Source organism: Heloderma suspectum, chromosome 7 (genome assembly GCF_057233095.1).
Source record: "Heloderma suspectum isolate Gila_16-S chromosome 7, 16-S_ref, whole genome shotgun sequence".
In the NCBI taxonomy this organism is placed as follows: domain Eukaryota; kingdom Metazoa; phylum Chordata; class Lepidosauria; order Squamata; family Helodermatidae; genus Heloderma; species Heloderma suspectum.
This window is the reverse complement of record NC_139464.1, coordinates 29,856,660-29,877,335: the sequence shown is the minus strand read 5'-3', so window position 1 is coordinate 29,877,335 and position 20,676 is coordinate 29,856,660. Positions and strand designations below refer to the sequence as shown.

Here is a 20,676-nt window from a genome sequence, read left to right as displayed (position 1 = left end):
TGGATCCAATCCCAAAGAAGCAATTACTCTTTAAGCAACGCTGCAGTAAACTTATTCCATGTATTTGTTTAAATATTTTACAAGTTATTTATGTATATTTTGACTTTCTAAACATTTCTAAGCCCATCTGTAATTATCCTAAGATGTAAGCCAATTGTATCCTAGGGCTACATTTCTGAGCAGGATAAACTATGAGACACGTATAGATGAAAACTGCTGCAACTGGCAAAAATGAGTTCAAATTCTAGTCCATAATGAGTTCTACAGAGAACTGTAGACGATTTTCAGGGGGAAATGCACACTTGCAGTTCTGACAATGTGGGAAGGGCTTCCCTAGATAGCCATGGATGGTCCATCTTTCCATTGTCACAGATGTTTGTCAGGACTGGAAGAATTGCTACCTAACAGTCTCCCATTCTGGGGATCACAGGGAATTGTGTCAGTTGAGAAAATGATGGCCAACACCTTCCCCCCTCCTCTTGTACTTTAACACAGTGGTGAGCGGCATGCAGCCTGCAAGCCACATGCGGTCCCCTGCTGCACCCCTGAATTAATCATTTGTTCTAGCAAACAAAATGGTGCTCTGTAACAACTACAGAGTATCAAAAGGGTCAAATCTCCTTGTTTGCAAGCTACATTTGTCCTTTCTAATGCTCCATAAAAGCTAGAGTGCTAACTCTTTTAGTGCTGCTGAATCCTACAGAGCAGTGTGTGTATGTGTGTGTTTTAAATATGTTAAACATTTTTCCCAGTATGGCCGTTGGGGGTGGGAGGTCTGGGCAGGGGAGAAAGTGACCCCCAGGCCTCCCACAGTTGTTCACCCCTACTTTAATAGCTGTCCAACTCACAGAAGAATGCATTATAAGGCAATCCAACCTCTCGTTCATCCTTTCCTCTGACCAGCATGGCAACCCACCCAGGGCAACAGTAAGGGATTAGACAGCCACCAGTGGGGGCGAAGATTGGGGGGGGGCATTTCTGGTTGGCCTAGGTTGCACCTTTTTCACCTACTCTTCTATCACTGCAGGTGGTCTGTACTTAATTCGGTTCAATTGGCTATTCAGTTTTGATGACAGGTGGCAGAGGAACTTGCTTACAGAGAGTCTCTAACCTAAAAAAGTGGTACTCACCAGCAACAACAGACCTCACAACAGAGATTTGTGGTGGACACTGATGCCAACTCTGTCCCCATATCTACTCTGACAACACTATTACAGGGCCTAATAATGCCATCCACAACATCAGGGGTTCATATACTTGCTCATCTTCCAATGTACTTTATGCCATCATTTGCCAGCAATGCCCCACTAGGGCAAATGGGCCAGTCTCTATACAAAAGGATAAATGGACCCAGATATGACATCACGAATGGCAGTGTTCACAAACCAGTGGGGGGGGGGGAATTCAACCTCCGAGGATACTCTGTCAATGACTTTAAATTGGCCATTCTTGAACAATGGAATTTCAAAGACAGATGTCAACACGAATTTGCTAGAATTCCATTCTTCAAGACATTCAGCTCTATTTCCTGTGGTTTGAATAAAGACAAAGGTGTGGTGTTTACTACACTACATATGTTATTGTAATATTGCAATGCTGTCTGTGTTATTGTCCCAACAATATTTTGTGAATGGCAACTGCTAAGGTAATCTTCATTGTATGTACTTTTTGCAGTTCCCTCCGACATCACAGTTTGCATCTCCCACCCACCCTCGGCATGTGTACATAAATCTGCCAGTTTGAAGTTAACACTTCATGCACCTGATGAAGCACACAATGTCTATGAAAGCTTATGCCAGAATGAATGTGTTAGTCTTTAAGGTGCCACAAGGCTCATTTGAGCAAAGGTAAGACTAATATCTGTCAGCACGACGTTAATCTTACCTAACATCGTCTTACCCTACAGCTGAACATCAGGAGAAATGTCCTGACTGTTACAGCAATACAACAATGGAACCAATTACCTAGGGAGGTGGTGGGCTCTCCCACACCGGAGGATTCAAGATGAGGCTGGACAGCCATCTGTCAGGGATGCTCTGACATTGAGCAGGGGGTTGGATTCGATGGTCTTGTAGGCCCCTTCCAACCCTACTATTCTATGATTCTATGATCTGTTCCTCTGCCCACTTTTTGTCCTGGCTATGCCCACTGCAGGAGTACAGTGGTGGCATGAGTGAAAATTCCAGGCTATGGAAGGTATGCCAAAAGCTTGGGAAATCCTGGTTTAAAGAAAAAGAAATCCAAATCCTGGACTGGTATATAAACTGACATGGGTACCCTCATTTCAGGGGCTCAGCCATGATTTCCAACTGTTTTGGATCTATCCCAAGATGATGAGTTTCTTTGTTTTACTGTTATCTTAGTTCCTGAAAACAGAAACGTACGTCCAGCATAGCACTTTTGGAGAAGCAGTTATGTAGAGAAGTGTTCCCCGTAAAATTCCAGAGTTGAGTAAGATGACATTTAATATCTCCCCAAGCCCATCCATTCTGCTCTTAAACTGATGGAGATCAGTTGGCGGTGACAGCTGAAAGATGTAGCCAAGGTGTGCCAACGTTTTGCAATGTCTTCATGGAGCCTGACAAGTCTCAGACACTTGAGAGCAACAGTACAAGATAACGAGTAAAATACTGTCTGTTGTGAACTGAACCAGAACTACCCCATGCTTAACAGGATCTGAAGGGCTCAAAATGTGAAGCGACCAGTCAGACATTTTGAAATATCTTTGGTGTGTGTTTTCCATGGCAGTGCCTAGCTCTTTGAAGTCCTACCCCTACATGGAATTATCAAGGAGTTCAGGTTCTTTCTCTCAGACAGTTCCTTGCACTGGCTTCCCCCACAACCCCCTCTCATTGTTGGGTCAAGCTTCATCCACCAACTCTTAAAAATATACACAAATGTGTTTGGGGGCCATTTTATTACCCCAAGCCATTTTTCAGAGTATCCTGGGGTGATAAAAAAAGCCCTCAAAATATCAGAAATATTAGAAAAGTATCATAAACTGGCAAGGTAAAACTTAAGGCACATCTTTTTTATTACTAAAAAAAAAATAAACTTGTTTGGGGTGTTTTTCTAACCCCATAAGAAATCTATCTCTAGTGAGGTAAATGCTCTCCGCAATGAAATCCCTTCTGCCAACCTACTGATATCCAGACTACTTAAGCCTGCTTCTCTAGACCAGTTTTCTTTGGAAAACCCCATGGGACATTTGCAAATAAAAATATTTTCTTTAAAATTGGAGGACTATGTTGTAGGTCTACTACTGTGTAAATTCTGCAATGAAAAGTGCACTGGGGTAATTTTGTCACCCCTGCAGTTCTCCATTCTCTCATTTCTTTATCCTCATCTTCCATTCTCCTGCATTCTCTACCTTTTCATTCTTTTCTCTCATCCATTACTGTTCTTTAAGGACTGTATTTCTACATCTATGTATATCCCACCTGCATGCATTTTCCTTATCAATGGAATGCCCTCTATCCCAATCATCTTCAAGAAGTCTTAAAACTCTTCTCTTTACCCAGAACATCCCTAGATGATTCGCTTCCTTGACCTCTTCCCTTTCCCAGCCCATTTCTTTGTGAGTCATGTCTCTCTGCAAGTATGCAAGGACCACTTATTTTAAAACTCTGCAGGACACATTCTCTGTGTTCAGATTCTGAAATTACAGATGGAGGGGCTTCCTATGATGGAACACTCACACTTCTGCTCTGAAGGGGCTGTTTGTCTCTTTCCCCTAGATGAGACCCAGCCCTAACACCAATGGCAAAAAAAGAAGAGTCTTTCTGCTGGTGGAACCATATATGAAGAACTGCCTGTCATGAGACATATGTTTAGCCCTATCAGTGGGCTTTGAAAATCCAAGCTGCTTTTAGTTAAGGTGACATGCTGAAATTTCTAAAATGGCCTTTGAAAGCTGATCTTGATGGGATTCTGCAGAGTTGCATCACGACTGGCACAAAATTGTGGTTCAGCTACACAAAAGCAATGTGTAGGAGCACAGGGGTGCATCAGTGAAGTCAGTGGTGCTGCCAGAGCAGGACTTTGCAAGTAGACGTCCAGGGTTCCGCTCAGCAGAATGAGTAGGTGGGGTCCCCAAGGGCAGCAGTGAACTAAGTGTAATTACCAGTGCTGGCTCCAGGTTTGGGGGTAAGACATCCTCAATGGGTCCCCTCCCTCAGTCAGCCTACCTTCTCACCACCATTGTCACCAGCTGCTATTGCTCCTCACCCTCTTTCTCATTATTGCTACCAATTGCTTGCTTGACAGGCAGAGAGCCAGGGACTAAGTAGGCAGGGACATCTACTCCTTCTCTACCCCATCACTGTTGTCGGGGACAGAGTGAGAGGCAGGAGAACAAGCAGGTTGGAATGGTGAAGAGGAGCAACTCCAGGTGGCTCTTGCCCATGGGTCCCTGCTGGGGTGTGGGCTCTTCGCAGGAGCCCAACCGTGCCTACGCTTGACTGCACATTACCACCTAAAGGACTCACCTCTTGTAAGAGCAGAGTCTAAAATCGCCTAAATGCATCATTGAGTAGAAATGCCAAACTGTGTATGCTCCAATTCCAGATCAAATGTTGAAAATTCTCCTAACTAGCTGGGATTTAGAAAGAGTGTAATTCTGAGCAGAGAAAACCCACAGAATAGCAACAAAAAGAAATCCACTTATCCCTCCTAAAAACTAGAGCTGTAAGCAAATGACATCTCTATGTGAGAGTAGAGAAACTGGGGAGGCCATTTCCCTGTATTTATCCAGGGGGAAGAGAAATTCTCCAACAGTTGCCCAGGGGTGGGGCTCACCAATAGCCATGGCAGTAGCACAGCTTCTTCCTTTTCTTTCCTAGTTGAAACTGGGGATGGACAAATCTGTCAAAGTGTCAATCTTGGTTTCTCATTTTGCATCCTCCATTTTTAATTTTTACAATCTTACATTTGGCCCATCCCAGACACTGACAATTTTCCCAATCTTAAATTCTGCTCATCCTGATCTTTGATTTTGTTTTTCAAAAACTGTATGCATTTGTGTGCATTTCTCCTAATACATGTATTTCTGCATACATCTTCCCTAGTATAAACATTATGTGCATGAACTGTTCCTAATATAATGCATGTTAACGTTATTCTCATCAATATGCACTTTTGAGTGCACTTTCCCCTAATATATACAAGTTCATATGCATTTTTTTAAAAATGGAGGACTCCATTGCAAAATTTGGAGAAGTGCACATTTTAAGGGTAGCTGAGTTTTGGTTCACATACAGACTTGAAAGTGAGAAATTAGGTACATTCGCATTAAAATATGAACAGAACAAGTTTCTCCCGCATCTCTGGCTGCAAGTGACGGCACCAGCAACTGTTTTGGCAGCCTGTTCAGCATTTTGCATCCTCCACAACACCCTGGAATGGAATAGTATTATTCCAGGGCATAGTGTGTGTGTGTGTGTGTGTGTGTGTGTTGGGAGGGGGAGTGAGAATAGAAGCTATGACAAAAAATGGTGGAGAATATTAGAAGAACATTCTGCAAAGTAGCCCTTTTCTAGGGAGGGAGGTGAGAAAAAGAAAACTCAGGCATTTTCTCTGAGAAATTTCAGCTTAGCTGAGCACTACTAAAAATGAATGTCCATTTTATTTCCCATTTTCCTTTTAGTTCACTATCAAAACAAAATATTCATAGTGGGGGGGGGGCATCTGTGTGTGCGTGAGGTAGGCACTGATACATTATGAGCCAGCTTTCCATATCTCCTGTAACAGATCTCTATAGCAACAGCACACAAAAATTATAGAATAATATTACAGATGTAGGTCATAATATCAATGCAGATTAAGATGTTTTGCTGGGTGGGTGGCTTCAGTGATACTAATGTGTTTGGGATTAAATCAATCGCATTTGGAGGGGGGTCCCATCAGACATTTTTAAAGGAAAGGAGCATAAGCAATGCAGAGCTGGAAAAAGGAGCCAGAGTTACACAAAAAGAACTCAAGGGCCAAGTTCGGTGAAAAGGGACGGATGTGAAATAATGAACAGCTGCAGAAGGCCAACGTTCTTTAAAATCTACTGGACAAAATAAGGAGGCAAGCATTTAGCCCCTCATATAGAGCAGAAAGTAATTTATGATTTCTCTAAAATGAGGGATAGTAAATTCATTCAGATGACTGAAAGTTCCAATGAACAGCAGTCGTGCTTGCACAGACTCTCATACCAATTTAAGGGATTTGTGGTGGAAGTTCTTCAGGAAAACCAAGTAAAATAATGAGGGTTATAGGGGATCTACCAAAGCAGCAGGCCTATATAACGTTTGAGCCACCAAGTCTAATGTTGGTCTCTGTCTGACAAGTGTTCAGCACCTTTTTGTTTGCGGAGTCCCAGGGAGAAAGTGATACAGCAGATGAGGGTTATAGGGGATCTAAATAATGAGGGTTAAATAATGAGGGGATTAAATAATGAGGGTTATAGGGGATCTACCAAAGCATCAGGCCTATATAATGTTTGAGGTACGAAGTCTAGTGTTGGTCTCTGTCTGACAAGTGTTCGGCACTCCTTTTGTTTGCGGAGTCCCAGGGAGAAAGTGATAAAGCAGAAGGCACACAGCCCACCAAGGGCTCAGTAAACAACCATCCCTTTGCACATGGCTTAGTTTCACAGGTTGCAAAGGCCTGCAAAGTAGCATTGAGGGGCCATGTGTGCTATTACAATGTAAGAACCATACTCATATGGCAACATTAGGATGTTTTGCTAGTGATATTGTGGAGCATTTCTGCCAACAACTTAACGCACATTTGTTTGCCCAGGCATGTCCTGAATGCTGGTCTTGCCAGCTACCCCTGGTTAGTTTAATGAGACTTTATTGTTTTATCACGATTTCATTGTTTTATTGAGTGGTTTTATTGATTGGGTTTATGGTATTTTGTCATATTTTTATCTTGTGAATGAACCACTTCGGGACCACCCTTCCACTGATCAATGAACGCCTCAGGTAGAGCTGAGGGAATAGTTCTTTTCAAAAAAAGAAAAATTAAACATACACAAAGAAAAAGGAAAGAAAACCACACCACCCTCCATAACAAATAATTCCAGAACTTTGGGGAAATCCCACCCAAATGTCCCTCCACTTGCCAGCTTTTGTTCATCACTTCCCTGTACCCCAAACATATATGACTAGATGCATGCTCCAGCACAGGATAGGAAGAATTCACAGCAATGAAAGTATTTTTATTTTTTAAACTAGGCTAATAAGTTCAATAAGCGAGAGTGGAGTACTTATGCAGGGCAGGGAGAGAGAAAGAATAGAGTTGCTGCTATTTGCCATGCAGAAATCACTAGATGAGCATTACCGTACTAGATTTGTTCACTACAGAAAAAAGATGATGAAAAGAACTCAATAAGGTAGAATAAAAAAGAGATTAAATTGGGGATGCAAAATAAAATACATTGGTGAGTGAAGTCCTCCTGAACTCACTGGAAATGAATACATTTGCTTAGATTGTGGTGTGAATTAAATAGATTGTGGGGAGTTCTGTCTAATCTCTCATTATGCCATATGCATATATACCCAGGAGACACTCCTGCAACTACATTCCACAGACAAACAACAAAGAATGAGTTATCAGAGGGATGTATCATATTTTTCCCTGCCACACAATATGCATATATTCATTTATATATTTTTACATTTCTATACCACCCAGTACCCAAAGCTCTCTGGGCGGTTCACAAAAATTAAAAACACATGTACAGCATAAAAACAATAAAAAATATAAAAGCATTAAACCTACAAGATAAAGATACACCAGCATAAAACCTAGGAGCAATGCAGAGATTTACAATACAGTTACAAATTTAAAACAGCAGAGCTAAATGACTAGAATACTAAAATGCTAAAATTTCTAGGAAAATAAAAAGGTCTTCACCTCGCACCGGAAAGAGGCACAATGTAGGCACCAGGCAAACCTCTCTAGGGAGCTGATTCCACAACTGGGGTGCCACAGCAGAAAAGGCCCTCTTCTTGGTAGCCACCTGCCTCATTTCCTTTGGCAAGGGCTCCTGGAGAAGGACTACTGAAGATGATCTTAGGGTCTGGGCACATACATATATCTCACATGCTTATAAAACATAGCATCCCTCACCCCCCACCCCCCTCAAACAGAAGCAGAACCTCAAGCACAACAGGTAAGAAACCACTGGAATGCATTTATTGCATGATCAGCTAAGAGGCCCCAATCCAGCTGCAGTCCCACTTCCTTGCATGCAACCTGGTGGCTCCAGAGCGGGATGCTACCTGCATCAGCTACATCCATCAAATACACCACACAAGCATCAAAGTGTGTGTATATTAATAAAAGCTAGATACACAGACTGAAAGTATAAGGAGCTGTAGCCATTAGGGCCAACTCTGAATATGCCAATAATAAAAACCAATGGCTACTAGCCTTGATGGCTATGTGCTACCTCCAGTACCAGAGGCAGTATGCCTATGTACACCAGTTGCTGGGAAACATGGGCAGGAGGGTGCTGTTGTCTGTGTGTCCTGCTTGTGGGTTCCTGGTTGACAGCTGGATGTGAATGGAATGCTGGACTAGATGGACCCTTGGTCTGATCCAGCAGGACTCTTCTTAAAATCCACTCAAGTACACAACTCATCAGACAGCTTGGTTTAAGGGGCGGGGGAGTACAGCTTCCAGGAGTTCATTATGTACAGCAGGGATGCAGAATCTCAGATGGGGACCAGGTCTGGACCGATGGGGTTCCCAATCAGGACCTAAAGAATTCCCCAGGAGACCATGGCTCTTCCCCTGGACCCACACCTTTTCCCCAGCCATTGGTGGTTTTCCAGCTTCTGTGCAGTATTTTTCCCCATTCTAAAATGTTGGTATGCTGAGTTCCTGGCACTAAGAGCTACTGCATGGTGGTATTTTTGCCCCACCACCTTTGTCTCCCCCTTCCCTTCCTACCACTGGAACACAGCCCTCAAAAGCTTCTGTAAAATGGTCCCAGGGCATAGTCTGAAGGCACATAAGGCAGCCACCTTGCTGAAGCTAAGCAGGTTTGAGTCTGGTCAGTGCTTGGAGGGGGAAGCACCTGGAAACTACATGTAGCCACCTTGAGTTCCATGATGGAAAAATGGTGGGATACAAATGTAATAAATAAATAATTTGAATGTTGGGGTGGAAGAGGATCAACACCCCTGGTGTACTGTATGATGAAGCAAACATTACATTACATGAAATTTATTTGCAGATGGCACAAACTCAGCTGTGGCACCAGCTCAGGCATCTTCAAAAGGTGCCCTGCAGTATGGAAGGGACTCAGTGCATCGGCACATATACACAATAGGAGTGGTGAGAATTTGTTCAGAAAATGTCCGGTCCAAACTTACTGTGCTACAGAGACTACGATTGAGACCGGATTCTCAAAGCAAACTTTGGACTTCCCTGATCTGATGGATTTATAACCTGTCTGTTGCTAAGTCAGCCTTCTCCAACCTGGTGCCCTCTAGATCTGTTGGACTGCAGATCCTATCATCCCCAGCCATGCCTGTGCTAAGACTGGGCTAAGTGGACAGGATGTGACTGAGTTATGAAAAACTGAAGCTCAAACATCTGAAGAAGAGTTGTCAGGACACGTATTTTCCCTGTTCTGTTGTCTCTCAAAGTGACTGCCATTCACCTCCCGAAATACAAAACGCATTTTCCTGGGAATAAAGCAGATCCATTTCAACTGAACGGACCTGAATATAAATGTGCTTAACAGTGTGGTCTGATGCACATCTGCTCAGGACTAAGTTCCAATGAGTTCCGTGGGACTTACTCCCAGCTAAGTGTATACAGTATACAGGATTCTAGCCTAAAACTGGTGGACAGCTACAACCTTACTCACTTTCTATTTCAAGTCTAAATTATCATAATGTGTTTAGCATTTACATTAGGCATACAATGTTTAAGTAATTGGTTGGATTAATTCCACCCCCAACTGATTAAAAGGTGCCCCTCAATAATTGGACAGCAGAAAACCTTTCTATACTTCCAGGCTTTTTAGTCCTTCAGTTTTCAAAAACTGAATGTGAACTTCGTATATCTTAGCACTGCCATTTGTTGTACTTTGGTTTTATTCTGTAGCTTTCCTCCTCCCCCTTTTTTAGGTTTGGATGCTATGTTTCATTACACTCTTGTATTGTATGGTTTTAAGTAGGGCTGTGCACCACTTCCGCCCGAGGCCCAAACCCCGAGTCAAAGCGGGCTGCTTCGGGTCACTCTGTGCCCCATCTAGGACGAAGCGCAGGGGGAATGAAGCTACCCAGAGCGGTGCACTCCGGACCTTCACCTGCACTGGCTCAGCCGCCCCCCCCCAGTGACTCCAGATCCTTACCTAAGCCGCTGCCGCTGCCATCGCCGCCTCCGTCGCTGTCATCCTTGCCGCTGCCCTCACCACCACCGCCGCCGCCGCCCTCACCACCACCACCGCCGCCCTCACCACCACCAACTGGTGAGGCCTGGACGCGCGCAGTGACTCTTACTGCAGGGAGTTGCCATTCTTAAAATGGCAAGTTCGAGGAAGTTCGGAGGGCAGCAGAGGAGGTGGCAGCGGTGAGGACAACAACAGCGGAGGAGGCAGTGGTGGCAAAGTAAGGGGGTTTGCATGGGGGTGTCGGGGGGGACGCGAAGCAGGGTTTGACATCCAAACCCTGCTTTGGGTTCGGGGCCAAGGCAGGTCGGGGGCCCCCTGAATCTGCCCGAGCTGAATCAGGCCCACCTTGGAAGCTGCAAAGTGCAGCCCTAGCTTTGAGCTCTATTTTGTGACTTGCCCAGAGAGCTTTGCCTAGGGAGCTTTAGGCAATATAGAACATTTTATATAAATGTTGGGTTGGATGCAAATGTACTCATGATTTCAGTGGTTCCACTCTGAGTACACTCCGATCCAGCCCATAATTTTTCATAGAAGTGCGTGTAAACTGCAGATGGCAAGCACTAACCTAAGAAGCATGCCCCTTTTCTCCCACACACTGGACAAGTGCCCCTCCTAAGACGCCGCCTGCATGAGAGTTGAGTGTATAATCTAAACCAGGGGTGGGGAACATGCAATCTTCCAGATGTTGTTGAACTCCAGCTCCCATCAGCCCCAGCCAGCATGGCCAATGGTCATACATAATGGGAATTGCAGTGCAACATCTGGCGGGCCACAGTTTCCCTACCCCTGATATTTTTTAAAGAAGTATATATCGTGCTTCAGAATTATTGTCTTCCATATGCACATGTATGTAAATTTAACCATCTGTTTAATGAACTAAAACTCATATGACTAATTGATTAACATGTCTTTAAATGTGATACAACCCTAATTTATATAGCAGCTTTTGGGTTGGTCTATATCAATTATATCAGCTCTCTGTCTGTTGAATCTGTTTTGATTTTTTATGATAGTAAGCCACATTAGGGGCTCTTTTAAGGACCAAAAGATGATTTTTTTATCAATAAATGAAGACTCAAAAATGTTTAACAACAACCCTGTGCAGTAGGCCAGCAAACGGAGAGAAGGAGTTGAGGCCACGAGATACTGCCTAGCCTAGGGCGACCTCTTGAATTCATGGATGAGGTGTGATTTGAATTAAGGGTTTCCTGGATCGCTGACAGCTTATGCTCTTAGCCATTACAATCCAGCCACTAATTTATTTCAGATATTTATAGGCCATGTTCTCTGCCAAATGGCACGCAAAGCAGCATGCAACGTTAAACAGCATAAAAACATTACAAATACACAAACAATCCTAGAAGCAAAAAGAGCCAGCTGGACTTCAGCTACCACAAATACGCCACTAACTGGTGAAAAACTGCCTGCTCCTACATCATCTCAAGGGGCTTTTCCTTCCACCTGGACACAAAATAGCAGCAGGGAAGAAGCCAAGCAGATTTCACCGGGGCATACATTTCATGAAGTGGCTGCCACCGGTGCTGAGAAAGCCCCAGCGTGTGTCCTCCCAGCCTCATCTCAGCAAAGAACGGGATGCAAAGCAGAGGATCTTTTGCAGATCGAAGAGGAACATGGGCAAAGGTGCCTGCTAATGTATCTGGGCAGGAGTTGGGGGGGGGGGATCGGTATCAATGGGCATCTGCCAATGTTCATGCCCCTGTAGAGGACCCACTGCCAGTCCCTGGAGGGTCCTGGTTCTGCTGCTCCTTCTCCATCTACTGTCACCTGTTCATTTGCTCTCTGAGAGAGAGTAATGAGACCTCCGCAAGCTTTGCCCTCTCCATATGCGAGGTGGGAAAGACTGGGCCCTGAGGGAGAGTAAGAGAAGAGGGTGTGGCAGTAGTTATGAGAAGGCGAGCACACTCAGGGTGGAGGACACCAAGAGCATTTCAGCAAGGATCCCCCAAAACCTGGAACTGGCATTTGGAAGTATGCAGTATGCTCGGGCCAGGGCCGGCCCTACCGTTAGGCAGAGTAAGGCAGCTGCCTCAGGTTGCAGATGTTGCGAGGCAGCTGCAAGAGAGGAGAAAGCTGTGGGCCGTGCTACCAGTCCTGCACCCCCTAAACTAGTCTGCTGCCTTCAGGTGTAGGGGAAGATGCTGCCCCGTTGCCTGTGCTGAAGGATGATTCAACTGCAAGTCCGTTTAGCTGTTGTATGTAGAATGGGAGGGGGCGCCATCTTGTCCTTTGCCTCAGGCAGCAAAACGTCTTGAGCTGGCCCTGGCTTGGGGGCTGAAATCCCGAATGTTTTGATAGCCCTGCAAATAACCTTGAATGCAGTCACTTCCTTGAAAACACACTTGCTGAATCACGTAGATAATCTAATCCTACTGGGCTATTAAAGCCCAAGGTGCTATAAGAGTTTTCATGGAGAAATATTAAGAATGCTAGAAGCCAGGATTCAGTCATCCCAATAACCCAATGGAGAGCATGGCTGATGTTCCCGGAACAGCAAGCCAAGGTAGTCAGAGCTGTGCTACAATAAAGCATCATTTTGAGCTGTGTGGTAGTTAAGCAGGAAAACCTGAGGATTGCAGGATATGTAACTCCATAAAAGAATGACAAAGCAACTACATTCTTATGACCCAAACCACTCCCTCTAATAGCAAATTCAGTGACAGGAATGGACCTAAAACTGGACCACTGAGAAACAATACAGAGGTATCATTATGCTTAGGATTCCTAGTGTTTGCACACGCACACACACACACACACACGTACGTGTTTGCGTGTGTGTGGGTGTGCATGTGTGTGTGTTAAGGAGGCAAAACATCCCCCCCATCCCCAAAGCAGTCCAATGATAACTGAGTATGCTTAGCAGCCTGTGGGAACTATGGAATGTTGTGCCCATTTGAAAAGAGTGAATTGCTCAGCTTGACCCCTTAACAGTTTTATTGTCCCAGAGAAAGGCATGGGCCACTGCATTAGGGGGCAAGGATATAATACAGCCTTCTCCAACCTGTTACCCTCCAGATGTTTTGAACTTCAACTCCCATCAACCCCAGTCAGAATGGCTAATGGTCAGGAGTGCTGGGGGCTGTAGTACAAAACAGCTGGAGGGCACTAGATTGGTCAAGACCAGTGCAACATTTTGTTGCAGGTTCCAGTTGTTAATGTCCTCTAACAGGAAGGTTAAGATGTTCACTGCAGCAGTGACAACGTTCGCTTAAGCTTTTAGAACTGTTATCTCATGGACAGTTGGATGAACAAAAGGCTTATGGAAGCAACTACAGTCCATTTCTCCCTGTAGAACCACCAAAGCTTGTTTTGTGAAAAGGTGAAAGAATAGGACACTCTTCTTCTCTACCCATTTTCTATCTGGGTTTCCTTCTAACTGTCTGTATACATCACTACAGAACAGCAGCGTATTCTATGTGGAAACCTCTCTTATCAAGATAAAGAGAGGCACCCCAGCTCTGGAATGAGCTCCCTAGTGAGGTTCGCCTGGCGCCTACATTGTACTCCTTTCGGCGCCAGGTGAAGACCTTTTTATTTTCCCAGGCATTTTAGCTTTCTAAATTTTTATCTTTGCTGTTTTAAATCTGTATTTTAAACTCCTGTACTGCTGCTAGGTTTTATTGTGGTTGTATTGTTATATTGTGGTTTTAATGTTCTATATATTTTAAATTGTTTTATTGTGTGTTGTTTGGTTTTAGTTTTTGTGAACCGCCCAGAGAGCTTCGGCTATTGGGCGGTATAGAAATAAATAAATAAATAAATAAAGAGGAAGGTGTCAGAAGCTTCTGCTTATCTCTTCCCTGCCCTCCCATCAAAACATATATGTATACACACACAAATAAAGAAAGCCAATTCCTTATTTTTCTAAAGGGGCCTCTTATTCATTGAGAAAATGGTAGGGTTCAGTTTATCACACATAAGCACATAAGCATATTATAAGCTATCGGTGTTTTCACATGCAAGGCTTAAAATGTACATTTTTTTAATGAGGCAAATGTACAACCTACATGGTCCAGGATGCTCATTCATATAACAAATGTCTCTCTTCCACCTGCTTTAACAACATTCACAGAAATAGCGCAGCAAGGACTCCAGGACAACCGAAGCCTGGTGCACCCCCCATCACACGGGGACACCTGGTCTTAGCCATTGGCATGTGTCTTTCAGCAACAAAGAGAAGAGGTAGGATGACCGAGGGAGATGCAAGCAAGGCAGCTTTACAAGAAAGTTGAAGGGTGAAGCATGCCATTAAGCATGCCTCCTTCTGAAATATATCTCCCCGCCCCCCGCCCCCAATCGCCAGCATCTCTTTGAGATCTTGCTGTGATCTGCAGGCTAGTTTCAAAGGATCCATTAGGAAGAAAGTGTTGCTTCACTACAGTGGGATACTGATTAATTAGGCTTCACATGAGTGCATCACAGATTTACTGCAACCACGTTCCCCATTAACCAGGGCGAGAGTGTGGGAGTTCCATAGCAGTATTTAATTTGAGGGCTACCTCCCCCCCACCACCATGCACACACCCAAACCCCAGCAGTGGCCTCAGGGGGAATCTGCTTTCCGAATATTTATCCGAATACTGGATAAATAAAACTTGTTTGCATAGATGAGGAATATTTATTATTCTTCTTATTAATAATAATATCAATACTACTACTAATAATAATAATGGAATCAGCCACTCCTTCCTCCAGCACATAGAGCAGCCTCATTACCAAAAGGCAGTTTTAGCATTTGGAACAAGTGGGCTCTCCACCCCCACCCATGCAAATGACAAGGAGGGGTATTTATTTTTTAATTTTATTTATTTTTTTGCTTTTGCAGGATAATTTGAAGGAGGAGAGGATTTTTCTGACACGAAGTGGGGGGCACATGAAATGCTAACAGGTGACAAGTGGACCACTTCATAGTGGAATAATGGTCAGTTACTTTTAACACTGATCTGCCAGCATTAAATGAAAGAGTTCAGGAATAGGCTAGCAGCGGCAACGACAACAAAAGTTCGCAGCTTTGGGGTTCCTTGGAATACCAACTCGAGGCCTTAATAAAAATTTCAGACAGAGGGGCAGAAAGATCGATGGTGTCCTCTCCTAGCTCAACCATGGACCAGGGTTGTTCTCGGCAGAACAGAGTCAGTGGCAAAAGCAAGAAGGAACAGATTGGTACCAAGGATGAGGAACCTTAACCAAGTTGAAGCAAAAAATATTTTGCCCATTTCAGGCCAGTTCACACAGTATCTTCTGCCCCTGAATATAGATGCACACATGGTACATCTATCTATAATACCAGCTAGTTTCAGGCTTCAGCATGCTCTACCTCCATGCGTAGAGTGTCTGAAGTGGTCTTTTAGCTGGTCAGACTATTGATCTATGTTGTTGTTGTTGTTCAGTCGTTCAGTCGTGTCCGACTCTTCGTGACCCCATGGACCATAGCACGCCAGGCCTTCCTGTCCTAGCCTTGTGATACGTTCCATGGGGTTTTCTTGGCAAGAATACTGGAGTGGGTTGCCATTTCCTTCTCCAGTGGACCACATTTTGCCAGAACTCTCCGCCATGACCTGCCCGTCTTGGGTGGCCCTGCACGGCATAGCTTATGGCTTCACTGAGTTACGCAAGCCCCTTCGCCACAACAAGGCAGTGATCCATGAAGGGGTTAATCTATGTAGCTCGGTATTATCTACTCTGACCAGCAGCAGCTCTCCAAGTCAGAGTGGACAATACTGTAGGTATTTCCCACCACCTGCTACCTAATTCTTAAATAAAATAAAACTGGAGATGGCAGAGGTAGAACCTGTAACTTTCTGCATGCAAAGTATGTACTCTACCATTGAACTATGGTCCCTCCGCACCTTGTGTTATTATCAGCACATACATGCCGATATCCTTTACATATATAAATGCCCTATGCATCCAATCTGTCTGCTGCAAGAAAGTGGCTGGATTGAACAGGAAGGGTGTCCATGCACATCTATGTATCAATCACACATGGTCTTAGATGTTGGGGCATTCACCACCCTCCATCAGCATCCCAAAATCTGGTGACAACCTTTCCATGTTGAGAATAACAAAAAGTCTATTTGCAGCAGAATAAGGAGGTTTGAGCACCCAAGATCTGGGAATGGCAATGGAAGATTTTCGTCTGGCACTGTTATGACACCTGCCTTAAAAAAAAAAAAAGTGGTCTGGAATTCAGTAGAAATCTCTCTCAAAAAACATTTGATTTCTTTCCCTAAATAAAGCAGGGTGGGGGAAAGAACCTAAGCTATTTATGTGGCTGTCCAACGTAAGTATTTCACCAGATGGAAACCACAAAGATTCAGAAATACAAATACTTTCCTTATCATCTAAGCAAAATCTAGACTAAATCAAGAGTGAAAACCTGGGACACATCTCATTGCTATAGAGAGTAGCAGACCTTCCTTTAGCTATGTGCCTGATGGTGCATCCTAAGATGACATTTCAGTGACTGATTCATTGCAAGGTTATAATCCTCAAACCCATTACTCTAGAGTAGCTCAATTTATATGCCAGTAAAAAAAGAAAAAGAAAAAAATATAGCCATGCTGATAGATGAAAAACAGGTACCGCCTGCCATGATGAAGGAAGAGTTCTGGAGAACCCTAAAGCTTGCACACTTCCGTGACATTTTGGTTGGTCCTAATAAAGGTATTGGCCAACTGTGGATTTGGGGTTTTATATGCCAGTGGATATAAAATTTGCATGCTGAGGATATTCAATGGAAAGCAGCTGAACTCCTTTGCTTCCCTGTTGCTTTTAGAGAATGTACAATGAGGAAGCTCTGTCTGCTGATTCGTATGTTAAGAACTAGAAATGAGAACTGCAAGAGGAGATGACATTGGGAAGGGGAGGGAGAAGGCATGTTCCTATATACATTATGACCACCTCTTTACAGTCTCTGAGCTGCAGTTTCTCTAACTACCTGTTCTTATCACCCAGATAAACCTTTTTCAGCCGGGTGACGCATTTCACTGAATGTCTTCCCCAACCCACCATTTAGATCCACAGGTTCCTTTTCTACTTATTTTATACATTTGTGGGTAAAGAAGGTACGATTGTGCTAACTGTGACTTCCTTCCCAAACCCAGAGAGAACACTGTCAGCAATCCATTTTCACAGGCTACAAAATTCCTATGCGGAACTGTAGGAGTGAGCATACAACCCATGTGTCTCAATTAACACACATAGCGATTGTGCACAAATGCATTTTGCTATGCATGCACTGGCAAGCTGCGATTGGCTACAATTTCCCAAATGCATGCATGCACACCCATCACACAATATGACCTACATGCCGGATCACACTCATCCTTGCACAGGAAGACGTTGCGACATGTGTAGCGGTCCAGAGAAATCGCCCCTTTCTTTTCCCCAATGCTATTGCTCTGGTCCGTTCTACTGTCACCCTCTCTGCTTTCTTTTCTCCCTTAGACAACTCTTGATTGCCATCACTGCTTTTTTAAAAAAGAAAATCCCATCCTATACGTTCTTCTTGTGTACAAGCAATGCATGGAGCAAAGCAACTGCAAGTAGAGAGAGGAGTGGTGAGTCCACCATCGTGTGCTCTCTCTCTCTCTCTCTCTCTCTCTCACTCTCTCCCTCACACACACACACAGAACTCCAATTATCTGTTCATGTGATAATGCAGCATGATCTCACATGACTGCTTACTTTTTAAAAACTTTTTTCTTTTTTGGCCAAGTCCTACAAACCATTTGGCATCCTCTGTGCTCACATGAACTTACAAAGTACCTTATAATGTGGCCTCCCCCAACCTGGCACCCTGCAGAAGTGTTGGACTATAACTCAGTGATTACCTTCATTTCCAGTACCCATCCCACAAGTTTCCTGTCTGAACAATCCATTTTATAGATAGATGATAGATACTCAAAGCCATATATTTTGGCCTTACTGCTGACACCTGTAAAAGTTAAAAGCGTCCCTAAATCCTATATGGAAAAGGCCTTGATCCTGTTTGGGTATTTTTAAAGTCTGAGGAAGGAAGTGAACTCTAGTCTGCAAAGTTTATGTCGCAATAAATCTGTTACTCTTTGAGATGCCACAGGGCTCTCTGCCATTTCCCCTACTTGGTAGCACTTCATCCCTACTCTTAATAGGGATCCCATTATTTTAAAGGGACTCCAACTGCCATGAGCCTGCTGGAGACAACCCGGTTTCTTGTAAGCATCACCATGCTTACATCAAATTGACAGAACAGGAGAGATTTAAGTCAAACCTCCAGTCCTCATGAATTTGGAGAGGGGCAAAATACCAACACCTGACCCAAATTCCCAAACCACCAAGTAGAAAATAATTATAAGAACACGAGGGATGGAACGGAAGGGGCGAGGAGGATCGCCTACCTGTAGTCCATGTACAAGAAGTTTCATTCCTTCTCACACTGTTGCAGATGTTCAGCAAACAGTGAAGTCCACATAAATCTGGAAGTCTAGGCAGTGGAAGGAGAGAAAGGAAGCCACCGGCTAAAGAGTCAGAATCCAGCAGTAGGCTCTGTGTCTTGTTCTTCCATATCTTTCCAAAAAGAAGGAGAGAAGGAGGAGCAGAAACAGAGAGGGATGGGATTTAAAAAAAAAAAAAAAAAAAAGCACGTTAGTTGATGCTGTGTGCTGGAGGTGGTGAAAGAGAACAGCTCCAGCTGCAATCCTGACTTGTGAGTAAGCTCAGTGGGATCTCTGTCTGTGTAAACAATAGGTGCATAGGATCTTGCCGCACAGCAAGAAAAACGGGGGGGGGGGAGGGAGAGAGAGAACGAACTGCTAGCTCAACACAGACAACAACCCGATCTTCAACCTCCTACAGCCTGATTCTTTGCGTGGAAAGCTATTTAACCCCACAAACAAAAAATCCAAGGGTCTTTCGTGGAGCTGCCCATTTGCAGGGCTGAGACAGGGCTTCCCCTCTCGTTCCAACCCCCAGTGTTAAGTTAAGCCGATGGTCTCGGATGTAAGCCTCGCTGCTGAACTCACAAGCTCGATCAACAAGCCGGCGGGGGGTGGGGGGTTCGAACCGAAGCCCTCGCGTTTACACGGTGGCTTGTGGATCACGCTGTAGCTACAGCCTCCAGGTCTAGTCCGTCCTAAAACACACACACACACACACACACACACACGAGAAAACAACCAACCCCAGGGAACCCCGGCTGAGGATCAGGCAACTCCGTGGGGATCAGGACCGGGCATTAGTGCCGCTCGTTTCCGAACTGCGTGGGAGATTCTTTCCCCACACCCTCCCTCCCCTCCCGCCCCCTCCCCTCCCGCTTTAGCCTCACTCCGAGTTCAAATCGATTTTCAAACACCCAAACACCTGTTCCCCTATAACCTGGCTAGGAAAATTCAGACACATCAACGAAAATACAAATACCAGGGGTATCTGAAGCGAACGAAAATAAAATCAAATCAAACAACAACAACAACAACAACAACAACAATTTCCTTTCAAAACCTCGCCCCCACCCCGCCCAGGTTCCTGATGAAAGTAACACGTGTCCACCTTCAAGGAGGCGCGCTCGCCCAGGGAGTGAACTCGCCGGGTATATTTCCTCGCTTGCATGCGAGTTGGGATGGAACATCAGGAGCGGCTGCCCGCTTTGCCCCGGCGCTGTTTCTACTGCCCGCCGGTCGCGGCTTTCGCAGAAGCTGGTGAAGGCGGGAGAGAGGAACCCAAGCAATTGCTGGCGAGCTTTGCAAATTTCTCTCCCTCTGACGGGATTGGCCGCTTCTTCTCCAATGACAGCCTCCCTGCTCGCTGATTCGCTGCTCTTCCCGAATAAGGCCTGACCGCCCCCCCCAGCCCCAACCAGCAGTCGCGAATGTTGCTCTTTAAACAAATGGGTAACTGCAGTCCTATATCCATTTTCTTGGGTCCCATAACATACAATGAAGACTTGCTGCTGACTTCTGAGTGGTCTAGGGTTGCACTATGAATTGCATCATTTATTTATTTGTTTTTAACTTAAGGAGTAATTTTTTCTCCCCTGCTGCCCCAATACCTGCACCAGTCGGGATTCTGGTAAAACCTTGAGCTGTTTTCAAGGCTAGGACTCGGCCCTAATACATTCCAAGCAACATTTAAAAAACAAACAAACAAACCTGCTTCTGCTCTGGCCGTGTGCAAAGTGCCTGCGCCTTCTCCTTGCTTGCGCGCTTGGCAAGATCAGGTGAACAGGCAGTAACGGCAAAGGCGAGGAGCTGGGCAAGTGAAGGAGGGGTTCTGGAGGTCAG

General features: G+C 44.6%; 1 protein-coding gene across 1 annotated transcript in view; it reads right to left on the bottom strand.

Moving 5' to 3' along the window:
* Positions 1-18,982, bottom strand: part of CHRM2 (cholinergic receptor muscarinic 2) — a 227,007-nt gene extending 208,025 nt beyond the window's left edge. Inside the window, exon 1 of the mRNA XM_084811722.1 lies at positions 18,799-18,982. The gene's annotated coding sequence lies outside the window, so the exon portion shown is untranslated. The remainder of the gene's footprint in view (positions 1-18,798) is intronic.
* Between the last annotated feature and the right edge of the window lie 1,694 nt (positions 18,983-20,676).